Here is a 15,481-nt window from a genome sequence, read left to right as displayed (position 1 = left end):
CAAGGAGTGACTTTTAGTTAAAGGGCCTAATAAAACATCCACAATGCTATTCATAATGTCAAGTCCACTTGATATTCCACTGAGCCGAACCAGTGAAATGCTTAGCAGTCCTGATAATGTAATTATCGTGCACTAAAAAGAGAGAGACGTCACATGTATGTTTGAATAAGGAAAACTGATTCACTTACGAACGCAAAGCTTTCCCACCCCACAAACAATGCAAGGAGGAGCAACTATAATGACCATGTTTAAATAGTTGCCTTGATGTGCTCAACGATATGCTTTGAAAATCATCATGTCACCACTCTTTACAAGCTCTCTGCAAACACACCGCACAGCAACACCAAAAGGGTGCATCCATGGAAGATGTGTGTGTGTGTGTGTGTGTGTGGGGGGGAGGGGGGGGTTGCTATCAAACAGAGATTTCACTGGACGTTCAAGGACTTATCCATGGTACAAACACTCCCAAACACAAAAACACAGTCACTTTACCACTCTCTGCATGGTCACACAAGGCATCGGGTCTACTTACAGGAGGTCCTGCAAAAGAGAGGGAGAAAGTTTCAATTAGTCACATAGTGTAGAAAAACATTGATCAAATTGAGTTAAGTCAATGTGAATTGGAAAGTTTTTCAATTGTTCTGAAGTTCAGTTTACAGTGGCTGTCTGCATTTGGATTTGTTCTGGAGCGGTACAATGCCTCACCCTAACAACCTTCCTGCCATTGACTGATTCATAGAACAGCAAATATCATGACTCAAACATGCCTATTTAATTATGAGACGGTATTTTCGCCAAGTCCATCTACAAAACACAAATAACAAAAGGTGGATGTCTCGTCCAGCCCCCGTGAAGGTAAAGAAGACTTCATCAGACCAGTGAGAAGTTCTTCCAAACTCTTTGTGTAGCTCTAACCACCTTTAAAACGCATAGAAGGGAGTACTGTATCCACAAAGCGTCTCAGAGTAGAAGCAGAGTAGTACAATCTTATTCATTATGATCTAATATGCAAAGCTGATCCTAGATCAGCACTCCTACTCTGAGACTCTTGGTGGACACGGGACCTGTGCACACATAGGCAGGTCATATTTTCCATGTGTCACAACAAGAAAATTGGTGCATAAATCGAAATATTCGTTTTGGGGAGCCCGACTCCAAAATCTCTCTCAGCCCTCCCATAAGATGGTCATTCCTAGCCTTGAGACCTCCCTGGCAGCCCTCCCTGGCAGTGTTGTAAATTGTCTGCCTACCAATTCCTGGATTGATGAGAACAGGGATGGAGAGAGGGAAACTGGTGCCAGGAAGATGCCAAATGACACTACACCGCCTGTAGCCTGAGCCCAACGCCAAACCGGCGTCGCTCCTCAAGAGCTTCCTCCACACCCAGTTAAGATTAATGCACTACTCATTGCATTGACTTTTTTCCATTGCGGAGAGACATCTCCACAGACACCCTTTCTCCCGGAATAAAAAGCACTTTCAATGGAGTTTCTCTTCTCACCATGCTTACTCGAAATCCTGGAAACTGGTTATTTGAAAATACTTCCCTGAATGAACATTTTATTTCAGTCCTACGTTGTACTCCATGAGCCCTGTCTGAACGGTTACATAAACCTTTACAACTCTCATCAGAAAAACATGGCAGCTACAGAGGCAATGTTCCACTAGTAATCAGAGCCTAGGAGCAGGTATATTTCTTACATTGTGACCCCCCCCCCCCCGCTGACCTTTCAGAAGGCTAATCAGAAAGACCTCAGTCACCAGACAGAATCAATTACTGCAAAATCAAGACAGGGTCACAAAAGATGGCGTCACATCAATCACAGAACAGTGAGGAAAATCACTGATGACAAATCCTTCCCTTTAACGTCACATCAAATCACCAGCATTATCTTCTCAGTGGCATATTTGTCTGGTCCTAGTTAAGGAGTGTATGAGTAAAATAAATGCCTGAACTGGAAGAAAGAAAATTGGATAATGAGGGTTTTCCAGACTGTTTGCATTAAAAACAGTGTGAAAAATGGGAATGGAAGTAGGCACATGATGGTTTGTCTGTTAAATGGTCTGGAGCCCGACAAGTATTCTGTTCAGTGAGGAGGAGACAGAATCCTGGGGCTCAGGATCCCGAGAACCCCGACATGGAGCCACACTGTAATGAAGGAGGCCAGAGTCTAAAGGTCACTTTTAAACCTGACTTATTATACTGCAAGTAGCTGTCACAGACGTAAGACAAACAGCCCTAAAAGAGGTAGCCGCCCTTACCCAAATGACTCTCCAAACGGACAGAGGGAGTGCAGACTGTCTGGCCTCTCCTACAGGCCTGAGCTCAGTCTGACATGAGCAATAACATCCAGGAATAACAGATGATCTGGTCAGGGGTGACAAAACTTTCCCTTTGGGGGCTGCATTACCCTTTCCTGTTTTTTTTTGTGAGGCTTTGTTTCTAGTATTTGAGGAGGATTCTGTCTCAACTTCTGCTAACTATTTTGGACGCTACCCTCGGCTATAGTCAACCCAGGTGCAAGGAATTTCAAACCTGAATGGGTAAAACCCACAGGAGATGTTTGGTTACACCAGAATGGGCGGTGATCGCGTTCCTGGCTGACACGTTTTGCTTTCACTGCATCACAATGCAGAATCAAAACACTAAACTCAATCTGGTGGAACATTCACCAATATCCTCGCCACAATATATTCCTCAAAAAACACATACACACACTTCTTATATTGCCTTCGCAAACAAGGTCATTGTCAGCGTAACATGTGAGAAGAGATTGCTGTTTTCATTGGATATAGTGTGCTTATGATGTTTCTTCACCTGTTTTGTGTTACAGGCCTATAGGTGTCTAATGGACAGTGGAGGGCAGGTACAGTACTGTAAACCTACCTGGATCACCATTGCGACCTCTCTTTCCCCTCGACCCAGGACGCCCTGGTTGAGAAACAACCGGCAGTTAGTCACCGGTTACACTCCACACCCACTAAAGCAATATCCCTTTACCCAGACTGGGCCTACTCATACCAAGCCAACATCTTCACATATTGCACAGTCATTCTAGATCTGTACTGACTGTGTATATGCAGCTCTGAATGTCCTGGAAAGGGATATTGGAAACTAGAAACTAGAGAAACTGTGCTGAACTGTGTGTGGAAGTGCTGGTCAGTCTTCAATATGCAGCCAAAAAAAGGAATAATTCAATGATTAAAAAAGACAGAAATTAAGCATTGCGTTGCAAGCTCGTGCACAACGCTAAGAGATGGGATGCTCGCCAAAGCACGCCCATCCAGCAAAGGCGGAGTTACTGATGGGCGGAGCAAACATTTTGGGGGGGGTGAGCAGCCCCAGACGCAAAAGCCTAAACCCTCAGCACGTAAGCATGGGGAAGCAAGCATGGACTCTGATTCAAGCAGCATTCTGGGCTCACCATCACATCCTGTTGGCCAGGTCGGCAGGCCACTCTGGGACATCTACAGACAGCATTGGTACAAAGGCATGGCACTGCAAATATAGCCCATGTGATGGCGCCCACACAACTCCAGTAATACAATGCAGGGGTGCTGAGGCCAAAGCTTTACACGCTACGGGCCAAAGGCGACACATGCAACACAGACAGACACACACATAAAAGAGGAAGTTGTTTCGATGCAGTGATATCGAGCAAGCCAAGCACCAAGCTTCTCTTCAGTCGAGCTAAATGCTGTCAAACTGCGACTGACACCTGTTGTCCTGCTTATGTAAGAAGCTGGTTGCGGTCGGAAATGGATGTATAATGTTGCATGTCTATATGCAATCTCTTGGGCGTGTCCCCGTCCCTCACCACTTATAATAAATAGTTCAGAGGGCAAGCATCTACCCAACACTGGGCGGTGGAGGCTCCTCGGTGGAGGAATGGGAGGACCATCCTCCTCAGTGAATTTCATAAAAATAAGAATAGTAAAACATTTTAAAAGTTATCCTTTTTAGATAAAACTATACTAAATATATTCAAATGGCACCAAATAATTGATTAAAACACACTTTTTGCAATGAAGGTCTACAGTACTCTGTAGGGTAGCACCATGGTGCAGCCGGAGGACAGCTAGCTTCCGTTCTCCTCTGAGCACATTGACTTCAATACAAAAACTAGGAGGCTTATGGTTCCACCCCCTTACACAGTAACTAAGACAACTTCCGGAGGACATCCTCCAACCTATCAGATCTTTTGAGGAATTAACTGAAATTGTCCACCGAATCACAGAATCAGAGAAGGAATCTAGTACTGAAAGCATAAGCTACAGCTAGCTAGCACCATAGTACATAAAATGTGGTGAGTTGTTCATTCAAAAAGAGAGAAAGACAATAGTTGAACAGTTTTGAGCAAATTAATTTCTTCCAAAATGAAGGAGAAGCAAGAGAGAGATAGAGAGATTGTCCCTTTTGTTCACTTTCAGTTTCACTTACTTAGCTAGCAAATGCAGCTAGCTAGTTTAGCCTACTCAAACACCCTGCTCAAACAGAGGGATGCTATGTTAGCTAGCTGGCTATGACTATCAGACAACACTGGAACACTTCCAAGTCACGGTAAGCTTTTGGATTTACTAATTTATTGTCACTCCTTAATGACTGTACACTGTAACGTTACTGCATGATTGTAGTGGGTTTACTAACGTGTTAATTCTATTAACTAACTACTACTATCATTCCGCCAATTCAGATGAAAAACGGTTCTTAAATGGAAGCAAATGGAAGGAAACAGGGATAAACATACCTGAATTTGTCCAATAGAAACTCGTTTGCAACTGTTGGAATAATGATTACATCCTATATCAGCTAGATGCAGGCAAAAGTGTGCAAGGCGGAATTGAATGTGTCACTGTCTGTCTCGACCTGTGTGCACCTACGTTGTAAACTTTCATTCATAGGCTAGGTTGTAGCAACCTCATGATGGGTATAGGGACAATTTGAGTATCATGTAGTAGCCTAAACCTATCGCTGTTACGTTGAACTGGGTGAATGGAATGTGAATGACAGCCATCCAATATGCTGTAATAGAAATAAGGCCATGCAAATTAAATAATAAATGTCCTCCCTCATCTTAAACAGCACCGACCGCCAGTGACAATGAGCTTTGGTTTGAGTGATAGTTATGTCTGTCTTCAACTCCACAACAGACACAAAGCTTGTTCTCTCTGCACAATGAGAGTTTCAGTGTCACCTCCTCCTACAAAACTAATAACCAAAACACATACTTTTTTTTTTAGGGGTGGGGGGGACATTTTCATATCCATCCACAATAACTCAAAACTTCAAAAAGGCTGTCATATCCCTAGCTTGAGGCTAAATTCACATGACCTTTCGTGTCGGTTGAGTACACTGGATCAGAGGCCTGTGGGCAGGTGGGTTACCATCTTGAGATGATCCGTGTCCTGCGATATATATCCAGGAATAACCCACAGAATTCCGGTGCTGAAAATACCCTCCCAACCCCCTCTTCCTGAGCCAATCTCCTGGATTCCCTGCTTCTCCAATTGCCCTTGTAAACAAGTGGCCGGCACAAATGTGAAATGTACTGTAAGGGTAGTAGAACATTTCCAATACACTAGACCAGACAGGAGAACCCACAGGGTGATATGGAATAGGCTGCAGTGTAAGGACACTGTCTGTTTTAGCCTTATGTAAGATATAGCCAATATTCAGAGGTCAGTCTCATTGGACATTTTAGGGTGAGAACCTTGCAGTATTCGAAAAAGTCAGCTTTGTGCTGTGGAAAGTCTGGAGCCATGCTATTGAATTGACCGTGGTAGTGCTAATGCTGAAAAAGAACACCCTTGCTCTCATCCTGTTGCATCTTAAAGCAGGGCTGGGTATGGTTGTTCGGCACTTTTATTGAAGATCATCCAGGACAGGTTGATGCTGGAAGTGCAGTAGGGGGCAATGCTTTCAATAGCCAAAAGTACAACAGGGTGTGTGCCACAGCCAGGTGATAATTTAACGATGCTATTTTAGGCAGTTAAAGGGTCAAATTTCATTATCAACAGAACTTGCTCTACCACACACACCGAAGGGCTATCATAAATCGCATAATGCTCAAGACACGAAACATTCACATTCCCTGATTTTTGAGGGGAAACTAATACTTTGCACTAACAGTCAATAAATTTGGCTCTCTGTAAATGTACTTTTACACTTTTTCAGTTACAATTATGCAAACAGAGGACAGGATTTACTCAGGGGGTTGTAACTGTTGAAGAATAAAAAGGGACTGAACTTTTGCACCTCTGTCAATGAGAGAAAAACGTCCACCTCTTATTGAAATCTGGAAAAATCATTCTGCAAAATTCATGCCTCTTCACTATGGTTATATATAACCTTGTCATACATATATATATATATAATATATATATATATATACATGACAACTTTCTCGGCTTCCCCCAAAAAATATGGATATGTGGCTGGTCCAAAAGGCGAGGGAGATTAGTTGACTTCTTTTAAAGAATGGGATTGGCCTCTCCCTGCACCTCTGCCATCCACAGGGAACCAATAAACGCTAACAACGGCCCTATCAGGTTCCCAGTGCTCCACAAAAAATATCACGTTTAGACAAATCAACAGTTCATCACGAATCCCTTCCTCTGCTCATTTCGGCTGGTCCTGGGGAGAGAGTCCATGTGAAAAGACAGCATGTCTAGAACAGTAGACAGCAAGCCAGAGGGAGCCAATGTTAAGCAGAGAGATCCAAGACAGACAGAGGTCCCGCCATCCACTCAGTGTATCCAAAGGGGACAGTTCACAGACCCGTTCACAAGGAGCCCTTGTAGGTTTGTTGCCTTGTTAAACACGGCTCATAGTTTTAAAGGCGCGAGCGATTTTTTTTGGCTCATGCTTCGCTGACGTCGTGTTATGAGAAAATGTCACAGTGAAAAGAGGGGAGGCCAATGTTCATGAAAAGATGCTCTATACTACTACTGAGAAATGACTTTTAAACCCCACGAGTGATATTGCTTTGGCCGTCCAACAAAAGCAGAATATTGTGTACACGTTTCATTGGAACACAAACATACACATCCAGACACATTTCCTATGTGCCGTTTAGTGTATAAGCTTGTTCATGGCGAAAAGGTGGGTGTAGATGCATGGGGGACTCTGGCTCCATTAGTTACCATGGAACATGGAAGCCATTGGAAAATAACTTTAGATAAAGAGTCAATAAGCTAAGGGGGAGTGGGGGAACCAAATGGTGTACCCCGTTTAAATGCCCCACCCACTCCAATGGTTTACATACTGTACAGTGTGCAGAGAGAAGTGACCAGATTGATGGATACATGTAAAAGCACTGCAATATCAGACCATGAGAAAATCTTCAAATGCTGCGAAGTAAATTACCAATGTAATAAGAATGACTTTCTGTTGTTGGTTATCAAAGCAGGGTAACACCGATCACAGTAGGCCTGTCTAAATTACCACTGGCCATCTAAGTGGATGGAAAAACTGTTTCAGTGTCAACTTAAACGACCAGATGGAAAGCATGCAGAAAAGATATTGAACTATAAATATATACATGTTAAATAATACCATCTTTGAGAAGTAACAATCAAATAAACATAAAAAGGGGCATTCAGGACACATGACCATTGATTTTCTGTTTGAGCAGAGGAACACAACATTAGCCATGGCAAAATGTATAGAATTTCAATAAATTAGCTTTAAAACTGCAAAATTGTCTCTCAGCTACATGCCAAACTGTGTAGAATTGATAGAAATTAGCTTTACAACAGCAAAAAACCGCCAAGATACCTTTCTAGCTAATATGCTATGTTTACACATAATTTTCCAATTAAATGTAGAGGTCAAAGTAATGAAACTGTCTAACAAATCTGTTGATTTTAAAATGTTAATTACTTCTCTTTGCAATTATTATTCACCTGATGACAAGACAAGACTACATTTTTTTTACTAACATATGATGGGAGTCCCTGGTTGCAAGTTTGAAAACCCCTTGATCAGAGGACCTGCCTTTTACTTTCTGCACACAAATAAAACATCTTGATTCAGTCCATCACCCTTCCTGGAATGTCTGAAAGAGAGAAAATGGGAGCACACCTATGCCGATTGGCTTGGTTGAGACTGAAATATTTTCCCAAACAACTGTTGGACCAGAGAACGTCACTAAGCCTGAGATTAAATAATTACACAGTGCCTCTTAAAGCAGATCACCACAAAGACGCCATTGTGTTTGTGCCAGAAAAGCCACCATTAATCTGACTTTACCATTATTCTCCCAAATTGCTCTCGGGGGGGGAGAGCAATACATTTAAAAGTTGAACAGCCCTCCAGACTGGGCAGAAAGGCTTCCTCCACTCCATTGAAGTGAGTGGTTTATTGGAGAGGTGCAGAAATCTCCCTTTGTTTCTACAACCGCCATATTTTCCTCTATTTAAATCATGGACTTGAAACAGCAACAAATTAATTGTGGCTCCAGTGGAATCTAGTTCCAATTACAGGTTCTGGTTAAATTCCAAGAGCAGGATCTGTTCCAGGGGTGTCAAACTCATTCCATGGAGGGCCTAGTGTTTGTGGGTTTTTGGTTTATCCTTCCAATTAAGACCTAGACAACCAAGTGAGGGGAGTTCTTTACTAATTAGTGACCTTAAGTCATCAATCAAGTACAAGGGAGGGGCGAAAACCCGCAGACACTCAGCCCTATGTGGAATGAGTTTGACATATGTAATCTATTTGAACACCCTCGGATAGCTGTACCCGTCCGCCTTTGACTTGTGAGTACTGTATGTACTTGCAGTATATTAATGGTTTTGCATGTCTAGTGATGAAAGATACTATAAATGTAGGCTGCTGTACATTAGTATTTTGGTGTTCCTATGAATGGCAGCCACTGGTGTCCATGCCCTCACCAGCACCACAAGCCATGTAGTCAGCCTGGAACGCACCCACTGGCTTGAAAATGAACGCAGGCACAGCTGACTTCAATAGGCTCATTAAGGGTGTGGCTGGCTACTCAATCAGCCACATTTAGGTTGTAACCTTCTTGGCAATAAAAGTGCTTTTGTTTTGAATTTACCCTCTATTTGAAACCTAGCCTAGTTCTGGTCAGTTGCACCACACCTCCCCACATTCAGTGGAAAATGCTGGCAGAGCTCTACCGGATGACCTTGAGCTAGGTTGTGTTTCTGGTACATTGCTCCTTGGCGGCATGGTGAGTTGTTTTGGGGTTTAGATGGCAAAGACAAGATCACTGCAAGTATGGTGTGTGAGTGGCTGGAAGAAAATGGTGCAAGGTTCCTTCTGGACTTCATGTAAGATGAACCAAAAAAAAAAGTGGAATTACATACATACAGCAAGCACTATCTGAAAAGGTCACTAAAGGCAGTTGATGTCATGCGCTTCTACCTTTAGGAGAATTATTGGTGGGCTGAAGATGAACAGTGGAGTACTTTTGATCTCCCTCTGTTCCCAATAAGTCTACTAGTGTCCCTGAAGAACTCCCTGGTCTGTATGAATGGTGTGGAGAAACCACACACCATTTGACTCTGTGCCCTTGCTGTCGTGATGACTGGTGTGGCAGCTGTGAAATGGATTGACAACAGTGAAAATGATGCCCACGTCCCCATGAATCCTGAAGCCCATGCGGTCTTACTGAAGATGATTGACTCAGTTACAATAGTTGCGACCACCCCAAACCACCGTTAAGGACGTGGCGCAGGTTCTATCAGACTCACTCTGCAGAAGAAGACTTTCCTTCCATGGTGGTCTGCTGGAGCTGACTTGCTGCTGACCTGTTCAGTGTCAACCAGAAGAGCCTGCACAGTCACTGCCCTTATGCCTTAAAGAAGTCCTGTGCCACTGGGGCTGCCACAGAATAAATCCTCTACCCTACTACTGGGGCGCCACTACAAGCCATGTGGTCAGCCTGGAATGCGCCCATTAGCTTGAAGCCTTGGGATGGGTGATCTACGAGCCTTCCTCATGAGAAGGAAGTGTGGCGCCGTGAGGGGCACCAGCACCACAAGCCATTTAGGCAGCCTGGTATGCACCCACTGGCATGAGAACACAGGCACAGCTGACTTCAAAAGGCTCATTAAGGGTGTGGCTGGCTACTCGATCAGCCACCACACTTATCAGCTGCTGGTTTCGCACGAGAGCGAGGCCTGAGCGAGCAGGTAGCTCTGTTTGCAAGTTATTTGCTGAACATTTTAATTAAATTTAGGTTGTAACCTTTTTATAGGGTAAATTCAAAACGGAGCTTTTATTTCCTATCATGAGCCGCCTATCAGAAACCTTGCTCGGAGTCCAATCCTACAAATCAGGTTTGAGAAGTTAGCGAGGTGACTTTGGTCAACTGAGTTCACGGTACCACGAAAGTGGCTCACCTTTTAGCCAGGCACATTTATATGGCAATGAATCCTTCAGAACTAACCTGCTCTGGGGTAGGTTAATACATTTATCCTGAATTAAGTTTCTAGACCACGAGTTGGGGACCAATGTAATCAGATACCCTCCCTCACACAAAGAATGTCAACATCTCCTTCATTTGAGCAAGATGATTTATTAAATATTTAATTAAGAGTATGACTTGGGTGGCTGGAGTCTTTGACCATTTTTAGAACCTTCCTGACACCGCCTGGTATAGATGTCCTGGATGGCTGGGAGCTCAGCCCCAGTGACGTAGTGGGCCATATGCACTACCTTCTGTAGCGTCAAGCAACGAACCATAGTAGAAACATAATCCATAGATGGAAGTTCCCATTCAAGTCAAGACTGGCAGCCATTGTTAGTGTACCCATGGGTTTAACGGTCAAATTGCCAGGGTAAGAGGTTCCAAAACCATTTTATTGATTAAACTATATGGCCACAACGCAACAAGCTGTTCCACAGAAGGTGCGATAGGAGTGAGATAAGCACACCAATGACGGCACTTCTAAAAGCCTATTTCACACCATTTGCCTTCTGATTTTGCAAGATAACCTTTCTATCATTCATCGAAAATTAAAATGTGGCACTGACTCGCCCATGGATTTATGTTTCAGCATTGTCTCAATTAAGAGGGGGCCATTCGATTAGCCATGTGCGACATTGCAAGCCTGCTAGAGTTGGCAGCAAGAGGACGAGCAATATCCATCACCGTAGTATGGCTGAAGCCTGACCTGGAATGTGAAGCTAGCTTTATAAAAGCCTGAGTAGATCTAGCTTGCTTTGTAGTATACCACTCTAGTCAGTGGCAGTACAACTTCCCACTGGCTGCCACACTATGTAACTAGCACTGTACCCAGAGCATTTGAAACATAGTTTATGCTTTAAATGTATGTCATTAGACAATTAGGTTAAACAGCAGTGCTGCAGGATACTAGGTTACATTTCCCTGACTTGCTAATTCACATAATCATTGGAAATACACCATCAGGTTTTTGCAACTGAGCATTGGTCTTAATGAGGGTTCACCCTGTCTCCTCTTTCATTGACTTAATAGCGGGTTTGCATTCAAATTGTACTGAAGTTTCATTCAAGCCGACTTGATTTTCTTTTGTACAGACGGAGCTGTTGTTGGACCTTAAGGCCATGAATTAACAGGACACCAAAGTGGCACAGGGGGGGGGGATTTGACTTCATTGCCAGAGGAGGCCTTTGAAAAGACAGGAATGTGAAATGGAGGGCAACCTCACCTTTCTTAAAACACCACAGCTACTGGTCTGCAGTTCAGGCTCACACAAATAAAGCTATGATCAACAAAAAGGGCTAGGATTGTACTAACACCTGCATAATCCGGCAGATGCTAAAGAAATGAGGCTCTTACTTACTTTAAAACAGGGAGGGACCGCGGGAAACGGGGAAAGTCCACCGAGCAAATACGTGCTGTGTTTCAGGAGCTTTTACCAGCGAACTCCGGAAAAGCCTCCTCAACGCCTTCTCAAAGATGCTCCCACTGTAACCCTAGAAGGCCTTAATGTAGCTGTTAAATAACCTTCACAAGTCCACGGGCCTGTCATGAAAACCAATATGTCATGCACTGCGCACTTCCTAAAGCTGTTTGTTATCAGCCAAAGGAAACAACTCATTGGTGTGATTTGAATGCATGGCTGGGAGAGCACGTGGCAGCTACATTTCAGTTGCTTATGTATTAAAACATCAGGAGTTATTTGGACATTATCCTGTAGTTTTTGGACCGGGGCCCAAAGTGGGTGAGTTTAGTTTTGTCAGAGGTGGAGAGGTTTAAGGGCAGACCCAGTGCTCTGTTTGCTAGGGTTTATTGGGAGGGATTTGGTATAGTACTGTAGAGCTAAATACAATGCTTAGCAAAGAATTACTGGAGCAAAAAGCCTATGATAGGGAAACTGTTAGGGCTCTCTTGATTTCCTCTCATCTGATCGCGTAATTGCGATTTATTTACCATGCCTACTTCCCCAAATAAAACGCTTAGGACTTGATATCATCTAGGGAAAGCTTATGTCAATCTGTCCAAATAGTTTGGCGCCTAAAGGTTACCTCAATGCCAGTACCTAGATTTGGATTAGGAACAATAACATTAATTTACAGTACTTCCTCTCTTACAGCTTTTTAATAATAGGCCTGGCACATCTGCATGGTGGGCCATGGAGCATACGACTGTTAGCTACAGTACGTAGCTAGCGGCAACAAGGCGCCATGCTCTCCCTCTTGTCCACACAGGCAGGAGGCGTCAATGAGAGGAAACGCCAGCACTCCTTGACCCACAAACATTATTTACCCAAGAAAAAATGGCCATGTGGGTCAGGTTAAAACATCTCTACAACGAGGGACAAAACATTTGAGCACTTTGGAATGTTTTATGCTTACAACAGTAAATGCATTATGCAAGCTAGCATTCCTCCATTCATCCTTTCAGGGCTAATGTGTATGCATATCCACTGACGGCTTTGCTGAGAGATGGATTTGAGACGTGATCTAGGTGTGTGTTATTGTTTTCCAAATCTGATGAATGAATCAACAGTTGACCCCTGTAAAAACAGACCTACAAAAACAAACGAGGTACGGTACATAAACCATATCAACAGGTCGCCAAGGCATATCAATGGAATATTTTGTCATGTCTGCAAATGACTGTTATGCATACAATTCTAGTGTTTCAAGAGTTGTGAATACGTAAGACCTTGCAGTTGATGTTTACTCTTATAATCCTTTGTTTTTTCAAGCTGACATTATGGATTTACTGCTAAGAACCTTTTCTTGGCTGTGACCACCAAGGGTTGCTGCAGTTAGCATATTATATATGACATCAGTGCTCCATATATCTCAGTGTGCTGCTGACATATATCATAATTTGGTCCAAATCACAGCTTGACTTCTACATGGCAATTAGTCATATTCATAATCTCTCCAGCTCTTAAAACAACCAAAACAAGCTTGTTAGGTTCCCTGAGGTTCCACTTCCATAACGACTTCTCTCATCTTTCAGTGCTGAGTTAGACAAATGCATCCACCCAGCTAAGACACACTGGTAATGTGACATAGCACAGACATCAGAACTCTCCTAGGACCACCGGGTTGGAGGCTCAATCCCCACTTCAATTCATAACCAACGACTCTGCTGCCAAGAGAAAAAACGAGGTGCAATGTGGATTTTTGGAGCCAATGCCTCTTCCTATAGGGTTACAAGAGAAAGAAGGGGGAGGTTGCCGTGCTTGAAGTTATTAAAACAGAAGCTCCGAGAGCAGACATTGGTTGCATTGCTGAAATAAATGGGGAAGAACTCAATGTCTTTACCATGTGTGCCATGTACGTCTTTACCAAGGGTTGGCATTTGGCCAGCTTTACACTACACACCGAGCCGTGTTAAAAGGGGCTTTAAATGAGTATTGGCTGTTGGACAATTAGAAAAACAGAGCCAGCAGTGATATAAACAACTCAAATCTTACCTGCTTAAAGGGACCCACAACACGGCCTGAGTTTGATTATAAGAGGAACAACCCCGAATTGTAGGCCTACAAATCTAGAAAGGAAAAACAGTGTACGAGCAAAAATATTTTACCCTGTCTTAAAAGATTTGTATCTCTATGTGTTTGATATTTGAGCAGTAAAGACTGTCAGAGGTAATAAAGCTAACTGCCAGTGCCTGGGGTTATCTCCATGTACACCAGAATGTATCCAGCCCCGATGCTAGAGTTATTACCAGTTGGACACCAATGTGCACCGAGTCCTTGAAGTGTTCCTGCAGCTCGGAGAACAGTAAGATGAGCTTCTGATTCTATCTAAGCTCCTGCCGGGCCTATTTTGCCTCACAGAAAAATTGCTGCAAAGCTTGGCCTTCAGATACTCTGAAATAATACCCTGTCTACAAACTGCCCCGTCCCTCTCCCTCCCTAATGGTCCCTCATGTCCCCCTACCTCACTCTATCAGAGGACCCTGAAAGTCAGAAAAGAGCTAGAATTAGGAAAGCATCCAGTGTTCCAACCACAGGTATGCAGCCACATATACAGTATGTTACAATGTCAGTAGTGAGAAAAGGTCCATTGCACTAAGTCTGCTGTTTGTCATTAGCGTGGACACCGCAATGTCACAAGTTGAGGCTCATGTGTTGGAAATGTGTTGGAAACTGTCATCGGGCTCATTAGTCAAAGCAGTGGATCCTGTGGCCAAACAAATTAATCAAACACAGCTGTGATGGCTGTAAACAATCTACTAACATTTCAAAACAATGCAGCAACACTTAACTTAATCGCTTAAAAGGACATTTCCACCCAAAAACAATGTTTTGCTATTTGTTTCATTAGTCCATTGTTGACATATTCCCAATCAAGTTTTCAAGACATGTAACTTTCAAAATACGGAAATCCTCCCCATATATGATGCATTTTGCATTATATGATACAAAACGCAGCAGCATATGATGCAGAATACATCATACGGGGATGATTTCTGTATTTTGAAAGTTACATACTGTATCTTGAAAACTTGATTGCTGACAAGCAAAACATTTTGGTACTATATCAACAATGGACTAATAGTTTTTGGGTGGAGATTTTCCATTAATTCATTAATTTTCCATTCATCTCGTTGTGATGCTGAGTTTGAGACATACCTGTGAGGGAATGAAAATAAGAACTGCGCAAAGAAAAGTGGTCTAGTGTGGCTTCTGAGAAATAAAGAATTATGTCCTGTCTGTCTACGAAGCTCGGGTCAGTCACTCTGTATTTTCCCATAAAGAATGTTTATTGGTGCTGCTATATAATTTCTACAAATTATGACCAAGCACATTCAGACCAAGATGGAGGACTTCAGACCACAGGATATCACTGCACTTCCCCTGAGAAATATCAAGACTGTGCCCAATCAATTGTCTATTTCTGTCAACCCCCCCCCCCCCAAACAGAATGTCAAAATAAACACAGGCCTGATGAAGGATGACATGTCCACAGCAAAGACAAACAAAGTGAAAACCCAAATCACACGAAGCATCAGGTTTCGTCCTCGAGAAGGTGGAAGCCTAAATGGGAAAAACAGACTTGGCC

The 15,481-nt window shown here is 43.1% G+C and overlaps 1 long non-coding RNA gene across 1 annotated transcript in view; it reads right to left on the bottom strand.

Moving 5' to 3' along the window:
- Positions 1–2,886: 2,886 nt before the first annotated feature.
- Positions 2,887–15,481, bottom strand: part of LOC135573678 (uncharacterized) — a 49,412-nt gene continuing 36,817 nt past the window's right edge. Inside the window, exon 3 of the long non-coding RNA XR_010464830.1 lies at positions 2,887–2,932. This is a non-coding gene — a long non-coding RNA (uncharacterized LOC135573678). The remainder of the gene's footprint in view (positions 2,933–15,481) is intronic.

The sequence above is a fragment of the Oncorhynchus nerka genome, linkage group LG10, assembly GCF_034236695.1.
Source record: "Oncorhynchus nerka isolate Pitt River linkage group LG10, Oner_Uvic_2.0, whole genome shotgun sequence".
In the NCBI taxonomy this organism is placed as follows: Eukaryota; Metazoa; Chordata; class Actinopteri; order Salmoniformes; family Salmonidae; genus Oncorhynchus; species Oncorhynchus nerka.
This window is presented reverse-complemented; position numbering and strand designations above follow the sequence as displayed.